This window comes from Limulus polyphemus, unplaced genomic scaffold, assembly GCF_000517525.1.
Source record: "Limulus polyphemus unplaced genomic scaffold, Limulus_polyphemus-2.1.2 Scaffold181, whole genome shotgun sequence".
NCBI lineage: Eukaryota > Metazoa > Arthropoda > Merostomata > Xiphosura > Limulidae > Limulus > Limulus polyphemus.
Genome location: NW_013665791.1, coordinates 136,186 through 147,275, shown reverse-complemented (window position 1 = coordinate 147,275; position 11,090 = coordinate 136,186). Strand labels below are relative to the sequence as shown.

Here is an 11,090-nt window from a genome sequence, read left to right as displayed (position 1 = left end):
CTGAGCTTCCCAGTGTCAAGAGGTACTTAGTGCTGAGTTTCTCAGAGTAAAACAAGTACTGCTGAGTTTCTCAGCGTCAAGAGGTACTTAGTGCTGAGTTTCTCAGTGTAAAAACAAGTACTGCTGAGTTTCTCAGTGTCAAGAGGTACTTAGTTGCTGAGTTTCTCAGAGTAAAAACAAGTACTGCTGAGTTTCCCAGTGTCAAGAGGTACTTAGTGCTGAGTTTCTTAGAGTAAAAACAAGTACTGCTGAGTTTTTCAGTGTCAAGAGGTACTTAGTTGCTGAGTTTCTCAGAGTAAAAACAAGTACTGCTGAGTTTTCCAGTGTCAAGAGGAACTTAGAATTCACCCTCCTCAACATTCTAACAAACTCTTTATTTACTTAAGGTGCCACCAAAGTCACTTTATTTTGCTATATAAGATTCTACAAATTTTCACAGAACTCCTGTTTTTCAGCTATGTAAGCTGTAATCAATAGTGATTTTAGTTTTTTACTGATAAACAAACCATTGACTTTTATGTACCTGGGTTTTCGACATACTCGCAAATTCCAGTTGTTAGAACGTTGATCATTTTTGAAATTGATACTTCAATTTCATTTGGAATATAGTTTTACCTTTGTTGTAGTTTTATTTAGTTTAAATTAAATTTGGGAGTTGTTAGTTTAGTAACGTGTACCATTTTTCGTTCGCGAGCCAGGATTTTTTGGATTATTTTATTGAGAATGATAATCATATTTGATGTAGCCTTTATTACTCTATTATTTAGTACTTTTATTAACTTCTATAATTTTCTGAATCGTTATTTTTTCACACCGCTTAGTTTAGGAAACCTCTTACGTTTTTAATATCATCATTCTATTCATGGTCGTTTCTCTTATTACACACAGGGAAAAAAAAACTAGGAAGGTCTGTCATGAAAATCTGGCGAATAGAGTAGAAGAAGAGCAAGGTGTTTTTGACATATAAAACCATCGATCTTAAAGATTAGGAAAATATGAAGTAAAATTTTCGAACATCCTTGAATAAGAATTTGTGTGATACCTAAAAAAATAGAAATCTAACCTTTATTCTGTTAACGAAAAAATTTAGCTAAAAATAGGCAATTTTCCAATGGATAGATTTTCGTTTTCATCAGTTTCGCTAGTATCAATAATATACATAGATATATTTAAAGTACCCTTTTAAAGAACAGTATCATCCAATGAGAGCTGAAATTTAACTAGGTTTTACAGAAAGATAACAACAACAACAACAAAAAAACACCCTTAAGAGACGAGTCATTCGCACACACCTGTAAAGCAAGTCTATACAGACGTTGTATAGGCCTCACATCACATGAAGAGACTGGCAGGTTACTACAAACTGCTTTTATCACGTTTTTCTTCTGACGTCTTTTGCAACATCGACTGAATTTTTTCTACAGAAGAAATCTTGCAATTCATTACTGCATAGGCAGTTGACCGGGCCGGCGAGTTGTAATCCCATTTCTCCTTCCTATCTTTGATCGCCATCTTTATCTCTGATCATTAAAATCTCATAACTAGGAAGTTCTAACTAAACTTGTCTCGTTATATAAATAAATACAAAAACAACGTGTAATTTCTTTATGCAGAAATAACCACGTCTGTACGATCTTGATAAATATACGTTTTTGTTATTGCTGTCGTCCAAAAGCTTACTGCTATTATTGGTCTTACTAGCTTAGTATATATTACTTGAGATTAATTGAAATGTGTTTTTACAACTCCCACATTACCTAGGTATATTTTCTGTAGTATAGATATCTAACTGAATGTTATTGTTCACTTCTTTCTGTAATTATATGTATCTATCTAAATATTCATAGCAGTAAAACGTTTATGTACTGCATAATTCTCTCAGAAAACAGTCAACAATTCTCTTTCCCATGGTTACCTAATGAATAACTTGGGCACATTTGAATGGCTAGTATTTAGAAATATTTTTAGTTGATGCAATTTTATCCATTAAGGTTTTTAAACTTATATAGATGTGTTCGTGATTAGTCCACGAGGCCTGTTTAAAGTTCAGTGAGGTTTTTAGTACGTGTCGTGACTAGCTGAATGGAGTCCAGAAAAATATCGAATTGTACTGATTGAGATAATACGTAGCCTTAATCTTATCTTGATGTGTACGATGACTATTGTTTTCCCACGGCTTTTAGAGTTCATGTAGCTTAATCGCGTTCCCTACTTGATTATTGTCAATGTAAGTAAACGTTGTGGTTTTTATTCATTCTTAAGTATAAGATAGCAAGTTTCAGGTGTGACAGTAAGTTGACTAAACGTTCCTTCCTAACAAACAGAAAGAAAGTATATTATGGAATCAAAAGTTAATGAATTTTAATAATCCTCTCTCCTCACAAAAATCTTTGTTCAGCATTATATACATATCTATTTCGTTTTCATGGAGGAGCTAGGATCTGATCCTATGTATTCAAATTCGGTGACGAGGAACCCACTTTGAGACTAATAATGGCTGGAGACGGCTTGAATGGGTAATGAAGAAAAAATTTAATATAAGTTTAACATAACAGCAAATGTACAACGTTTCGACAAGGTTTGGTCATGAAGTTTTTCTTCATTACCCATTCAAGACGTCTCCAGCCATTATATGATCCTATGTATATCTAGTTTTTTGGAGGGAAGTAATTGGCGCTCTCCATCCCGAACTGGTGATTGCTAGGTGTTGTCTTTGACTAATCTTTTGAATGTTACAGGCGCAATGTTCAAGTTTTACATGGGTGGTTACGAGTATGTTAATTTCATCGCTTGTAGAAAACCTCTTTTATCGTTCTTTTTCTTGTTTTTGTACGCAAAATAATAGACTTGAATTAACTCAGACGTGGTGATAATTCTCACACCTTCCGACCACAAGATATACGTTAATCTCTACTCTGTCACATAAAAAACAGTCTTTCTCAGATTTTCCTGAAGAAAGCAACAACGTCTCTGTTTATCTATGTTTATGATCCCTGATGCTCATAAAAGCTCACAATTAAACAGCATCTATGTTGACCTGTCTCTACGATACTCAAAGCTCATAAAAGTTGTAGTTGAAGATTTAACAGCTTTTCTGTTTAGGGACCTTTTTAATCTCTGAATCTTATCAAAGTTTACTTCGTGTTGTAGCAGCGAACAGCTCACGGTGTATGTGTGTGTAAATTCCATGAATTTGTTCTTAGACTGAATAAAAATGAAACATTTCGGATTGACTTACTGTTTGGAGTAAGGCGTGGTCTTTTTTTTTTTCACCACAAGATTATCTCATTGGAAAGTAACTGTAATACATGCTTGACGGAGGAAACCGGTTGCGTGATAGACATGGCAGTTTCAGCTTGGAGTGGAATGAATTAAATGTTAAATTTAAGGAGAGTTGTAACAATTTAGGAGGAATAACATAATGTGAGAATGTAGTTTCTTTATAAAATATAATAGATAACTATCCTATAAACAAAAGGCATCACATATAAAGGACAGACAAATAAAACTTAGGACCTATACAACTGAAAGAATAGAAAGGCCGTATTAGAACTGATTTTTAGAATTTGGAGGGTAATTATTGACCTAGACGTCTTAGGTTATTATGTTACTATTATGGTCACTGGGATAACTGTTCCAGGAAATAGGTTTACTTATCACTCTTAGCGGTGTGTAACACTCTGTTATAATTTGTAATTTTGATTTTCTTTTCTTACTTTTTTATTTCATTAGGAGCAACTACCTTCCCACAACTGGGTATAGACTGTAAATGGTAGTTTCTGATATAGGGAGCGGTGGGTGTACCTTTTCCGCGTTTCTAGTTATATATATGTATCTATTTATTTCTCACTTCATATGTAATTAGAGATTAAATCTGATAGTCGACGCATCCCCACTTTAGTTCAGTTCGTAGTCTTCAGATATCTCTCTGACTAGGATATATTCTATTTTTCATGCTTTGTAATCTGTAATTTAGTTTGTGGTTTTGGCCTATACTTGTCTCTAGTTTAAAATATCATCCACGATGTTAGATCCTTAGTGATATGATTATTATGTGCGTGTTTATCGACTTAGAGTATTTTAAGAGTAACAAAAATATGGGAGTAATAGTTTTATACCGGACGTGGAGCAGCTCATTTGCTGCTTTATACGTTTATATTGAATCAATCGTTCGTATAAAGCAGCAAATGAGCTGCTCCACGTCCGGTATAAAACTATTAAAAAGAACGATTGATTCAATATAAACGTATAAAGCAGCAAATGAGCTGCTCCACGTCCGGTATAAAACTATTAAAAAGTTTATATTGAATCAATCGTTTTTCAAAAGTTAACATGTTTTTATCTCGCATGAATTTTTGACAAAAATTATATTAGTTGATTATCAAATACAGATTTAGTTTATGAAGTTCCACGTGATAGACAAAATATTCGTAACATTTTAAGAAATTCAAAATAGTTCCAAGTCTCAAACTATTAAGAAACGTTGTTAAAATAGTGCGATATCTGTGTTGAAAAAAAGTATTAAAACCATTGAATAAAAGCATCAACACTATTCGCATTTGCTAAGAATTTTCGTCGTATTCTAAGAAGATAAATTCAGTTATTTTTGTAGAGAAAGTCTGTAAATATCAGAGTGGATCACGTAGGCTAGTAGAGAATAAATTAAATATCAAAAAATTCTTCGAAAAAGTTTGATATTAAAAAAAAGAAGAGAATTCTTGTATATTATCTCCATGGTTCTTGCAACTATCATATCGTTCATAAACTGGATTAAAACCAGTTGTTTCTTAACCCGATTCAAATTTCCTTGCGATAGCAGTTGCTTAAAAGCTTGGGGAAAGATTTGGATACTACACGCCAACACCTGTACTGTCTGTGAATGGATTTATAAATATCGTCTTTAGCACTTTGTCATGAAAATTTCCTGATTTGATTAGAATCCTCCCTATCAGACGCTGCAGATGTGAAATTCTTTCTGGTTGGGAGGTCAAATGTGTAAATGAATAGAAAATTCTCCTAATCCAAGGCAATTCAGTGGAAAGAAGTCAAAAAGAAGAAAAATGTAAGCCAAACAACTTTGAATGAACATTTGATCCTTGTTCAGCCTTCCAGAACTAGGTAGTTTTAAGCTCTTGTTTGCAACAAATACAGCGTTAAGTCACGTATAAGAAGGAGGTAGAGGAAAGAATATTTTTTCTCCCATGTTATTGTCGGTGAATTATTTCCAGGCATTTATTAGTAAGTACTTTACTTCTTTTTCTCCACACACACACACACACACACACATATATATATGGAGAGGGGGTGAGACAAAGAAAAAAAGAAACAGAGAAGGGGAAAGAAAGAGTTAGACAGAGAGATTTTTCTTCTGTAATAAACTGATTATGTAGCATTACAAATACTTGAAGCAAATTGTGAAATTAATTACAAGTAAAAACCCTGTCCGTTTTATTGGTAATTCAATATGTTATATGAAATTCTTAATAACGATTTTACTTGAATAGCGCTCGGCCTATAAAATCTGACTACATAACAAGGCTACGTTATCTTTGTGACACTTAGCCAGAGTGAAAGCAACAGCTGGTAGTTATTAGCACTTGTTGTTTTCGTCAGAACGGTGAACTGGTTGATAATGTGTAGACTCAGACGTATCAACACAATTATGCATAGAGTATTGGTTACAGGGAGACTGAATAACACTGAGAAACCTCAAAGCATCAAATAAATTACTCTATATCATCTGAACAATAACCGAAAGAGAATGACAGAAAATCTTTTGTATGAGGAATGCAAGGTTTAATATGGCTGTCAAATTTGTTTCTGTGGCAGAACAATTTTATAACGTTGCAAATGCGCGAAGAATACAGAACGTATTTTATTATGATGGTTATTATATGTAACTAACACTCTCGAAACTTTGAAAATTACTGTTTCTGATTAGATGATAGTGGAAACAAGGAACGTCACGTGGTTATTGATATAACAGAACTATGATATCGAGCCAGTGCCACCACCATCACAGAACAATAATGCTGAGCGAGTGCCACCACGATATTAGAACAATGATGCTGAGCGAGTAGCACTACCACAACAGAACAATGATACTGAGCGAGTACCACTAACACAATAGAAAATTATGTTGAGCGATGCCACCACCACAACAAAACAATGATGCTGAGCAAGTAGCACTACCACAACAGAACAATGATACTGAGCGAGTACCATTAACAAGATAGAAAATTATGCTGAGCGATGCCACCACCACATTCAGGGCTTCGTTGTTGTCACTGTAATTATAAGATCATTTGCTTTTGCAAAGACGGAGACTGTCATTGAGACGACTGTTGATCATATCCATCGGATATAATTGATTTATATCTATTATGCACTGAAAATATAGATTGCTAAGGCGAATTATTATTTGGTAACAGCACTGTTAAAAGAACTATGAGCAAATTTTTCAGAACATTCTAAAATTTATAGTAAAGAACAACTAAGTTTGCAAAGCCATTTTCAATAAACTTATATACAAAAGGATGATTTGACAAACCTATAAAACCGATTAGGTCATTATCTTTGTATGTTATTTTTCAGTCAGTTAAAGTTTGCTTCAGTTACTCTATATAGTAAGAAGATTTGCTTTTTTTACACCACTATTTATCTAATATCCTGACTTTAAATATTTTCTCATCAGTTAAAACTAAAGCTGCAAAAAATATTAACGTTATCAAAAAAAAAAGTCAAAGCTCATCATGCACTACTTGTTTGACTTCTTATGCCAGTCGTGATGTGTTTAACCTCTTATGCTGGTCATGATGCCGGTTATCGATAGACGAACACTTTCTAAGTGAGTGATGTTTGCATTTCATTCTTGAGACTATTTGTTTCTCGACTGTTGAGGCAGTGACTTATCATTCTATCTCGTACCCGTGAGTTTATCATATTCTATTTATCTATGTTTAACTGATTTTCGGTTGATATATGTAATAAATATAATTTTATAAACTACTTATGTGTATAATAATTTTGAATTATTTAGTACCAGCTGTTCAGCTTCTCTTATATTAGTAATGTATGTATGTTGTTTGGTTTAAAATAACAACAGTAAAATCGACTACTTGCCTCTGTCACCAGGAGGCTACGAAATTACTTTAATTTATATATATATATATATATATGCGTTAACGTTTTTCACACGTTTCATTAAAGGAAATTTATAATATTAAAAAGCGGCTTCAGGATCACGATGATTAAAATAATAGACAAAGTTTATTATTTTGATTAGACGACCTTAACAGAACCAAAACTGCAGTATGTTAAAGTTGGAGATTAGCCTTTTTTCTGGCATCTTGGTGCTATTGCTGGATTGGGGTGAAATGTTGTTTTGTTTTTAGTGAGATAAGACTAATGATATGGGCTAGAAATTCAATTATACCTAAAAAGAGTGAACGTTTAGTGAAAATAAGGAGTATACACAAGTGCCTCGTGCAATTTCAGAGCGAGTACTAACGTCCTAATGAAGCGTAGCATTTTAAAGGTTTATATTTTACTACGATTTTTATCACGTGGGTTTTACGTGTTGATTAAGAATACAAGTCAGCGGAGTGAAATTGATTGTAATTTATTTTACTTAGTTAAGAATTTTAACTTTCTGTTAATGGTACTGTTGTGTAAAATTTTAGTACAGCTAAATTTGTAGGTTTGGTCTTAAACAAAACAAAGTATAACTTGCTCCTCTATAATATAAAGACTGATGTGTTCACTCATGTGAGTGTGAATTTAAGTTCACACTTATTCCTACCTACAAGCATGATAATTGTTGATACATGTAGTATAAAGTTCACTTTCAAATTATAGCTAAATTTTACATTAAAATAAACGTACATCTAGGTCTATCTATAGCAGTCGATATCAAGATGTATAGTGCTAGATCTTATGCCAATTTTATAAAACTTTCTACTTTATATTAAAATGCAATTCCACGATGTCTCAGTGGTAAGACTTTGGGGTTAAAGCCATAAAAACTGAGTGGTAGATCTATGGGGTTATAGCTATTTTGGTTTCTGTATCTTTGGTGGACAGAGCACAGATAGCCTATTGTGTAGCTCTGTGCTTAACAATATACAAACAACAGTTTAAAATGCATAACATTATTACCTCAGAGGCTTCAAAACTTTATTGTGCTTGTAATGAATAAAATCAGTATTCGTTAATATCTCCCGAATGTAAATATATTTTATAAGACATTCCAGAAATATATATATATATATAGTTTGTGCCGTTTAGACTGACTTCTGGAGCCGCTTAACATCATGTGAGGGAGCCACGAATGTGAATTACAGGCTGGGGAGCTGAAAACCCATAAAATCACGAATTTCTAATGTTTTATTTGCGCTGTTTTATTATCAGTTTATCATGAAACAGTATTTATGGAGTCTTTTAGTGGCGTTGGCGCTGTTTCTAAAAATGTAATTTGACACAGAGTTTTTAGTGATAATTTGAAAGTCGCAGTCCGTTGTCGTCCAAACGCTTTTGTTCTTTCAGATCTTGATGTCTAGCAACAACTCGTGGATCTCTAAAGAGGGCTGAAGAGTAATGGTGATCGCTAGGCTGCTTCTAGCCCCTATCGACTTGCAGGAAAATTAAAATATGAGTCATTTTATTTCACAGTTTGGGAAATAAAACTACAGAAGCTGTGAACCGCAAGGTGACATATAAATATATAAAGAACTCGTTAGTTGTTTGGTTTTACTTTTGTACAATTAGCAAAAACTTTATTTATCTATAAAAAGGAGAGTTAATTAATTACTGGAGGTAAGGTTTGAAAATTTAGCTACTATAAGCTTTAAGTTCTGATTCACGAGAAGTCCATTTTAATGTAAAGTACATTATTATTACGGACATGCAATATTCAAGGTAGAATAACAAGAATATGACTTCCAGGTGTTCAGATCGAAACTTCAAACTGACGAATAAGTAGCTGCCATTACAATGATATGAATCCTACTTATGAAATGAACACACACATAAATAATCCATAAAATTATACACATTCATTCTACAATTTATGCATTTAAACTTTGAGATACTATCTCGTACGCACGACTTATTATCTCGTATGTACGACTAGTTATCTTGCACGTGCGTACGAGAGAAGACATTTATATTTACATATTTCACCTTGCGGTTCAGGACTTCTGTATAAAACACCTTTACTGACGATTTTTTTTTATTTTGGTGAAAACATGATTATAAATTGAAGATGATGTTTTTTTAGCGTAGCTCGAAAACAAACACTCAAGTTTATTTTCGCTTACTAATTATCAACTAGGTCAGGAACAATGTGTTGAAAATTGGTTTTTATATCTTTTTTTTTAATAACTTAGGCTACGATGTTATATTTCTTAACTCTTTTGAAAAAAAAAACGAATAACTTTTTATTCTGTGTGAATGTAACATGTAATATTGTTTGGTAATAGGAACAACCTGCTTGTTCTCTAGTAAGGAATAGGTGTTTTACTGATTGCTTGCGTTAGGCTTGGTTGCCTAACATCCAATGCTTCTTTTATAAGAAATCTTAGCGTAGTTGATATCGTAAAAAACATTAGGTTTTTCCATGCTCTTACTCTATCTGAAAACTATGCTTTTAAACATAGACTACCGTATGAAAGTCAATATAAAGAGTAAACAAGATGTTTGGATTTTTATTAGCACAGAATATCCACTTTCATTTAAAGGGCATGAAATATTATTTACGATCTAAGCATCTTTGAGGCATGTTAATATGAATTTGTAATTGCATTTTGTATTTATGGCAAAGCTACTACGGCTAACTACCGCCGTCCCTTATATTTGAGCTATAGTACTGACTACCATCCACGCTAAGGGATTAACTACAATTCTTATAACGCACTCACAGCTTAGAGTGAGGAGAATATTTGATGGCATTGCTCGGATTCGAACCCGGATCGCCAAAGCTCTACCACAGGGCCAACCTGGGCCAATTAATATGGAAGGAAGTATAACATTCATGATGTCAGAAAAACACGTAGGCTCAAGAAGTCTTGATATAAGATCATAAAAACCCCATAACCCGAGCGGTTTCGAAAGGTGGACCTTTCTTCTTCAGGAGCAAACTAGGATTCTCAGTTTGCCCCTGAAGAAGAAAGGCCCACATTTCGAAAGAAAGTGTAACAAAACTGAAATAAAAAATCAGAATGGAATCAATTTAATTCTGAAATATCTTTAAGATTATCTACGGAGTATAAAAAAATCAAATATTTATATAGAAAGTGAAATAATCGAACCATTAATAAAACCTTGTATGAAGCACCGAAGAACGATATAGCTATAGAATTGAAATCATACACGAGTAGTTTATGCATGAGTATACAAACGGAATGTTTTTACTCATAAATTTTAACAATATATTATTATAAAAGTTTCTTTGAAAAGAACATAAAAAAGACTACATTATTTTGAGGAAATATAACTAGATATTAGATATTTGTTTCGATAACCATTGTTGGCAGAGCACAGATTGCTCATTGTGCAGTTTGTGCTTAACAACGAACAAACAAATTCAAACTGTTTTTCATATTCCAAAACAACGGAATGAAAATAAAACTGATTTATTTCTTTTGTGAGCGTTACCCATACCAGAAAGTTTACAGATTTAAAACGCTAAAATTCGGCGTTCGATTCTCTGTGGTTGAAAGAGCTCAGATACCTTTGCTAAGAAAGTTGTTTGTATTCGATTTCACGTGTAAGCAAATGTGGTGAGTTGTTTCACCAGAATATCTATGGACGCTTATGTGTAAATATCACTACTGATAAAAATTCACGATCCTGAAGTTTAAGTTTACCGAGAGATATTACGAAATAGCACAAGTTAAGTCAAAAATTCAATTTAAAGGTCTTTGTTTTTAGGACCACTTGAGTGTTTTGAAACCATTGGACGTTGAGACGTTCTGTATACGTTTTGAAAAAATTAAAAATTAAAATTTACGTTTTGTAAAATAATTATTGTTCCTTATATTGCCCCCCACCCCAGTGGCACAGCGGTATGTCTGCGGACTTACAACGCTAGA

At 33.2% G+C, this 11,090-nt stretch overlaps 1 protein-coding gene across 1 annotated transcript in view; it reads left to right on the top strand.

The window, feature by feature from the left end:
* LOC106478112 (fat-like cadherin-related tumor suppressor homolog) overlaps positions 1-11,090 on the top strand; it is a gene marked incomplete at its 3' end in the record, with an annotated part of 156,066 nt that overhangs the window by 35,304 nt on the left and 109,672 nt on the right. The gene's annotated exons all lie outside the window — the stretch shown is intronic.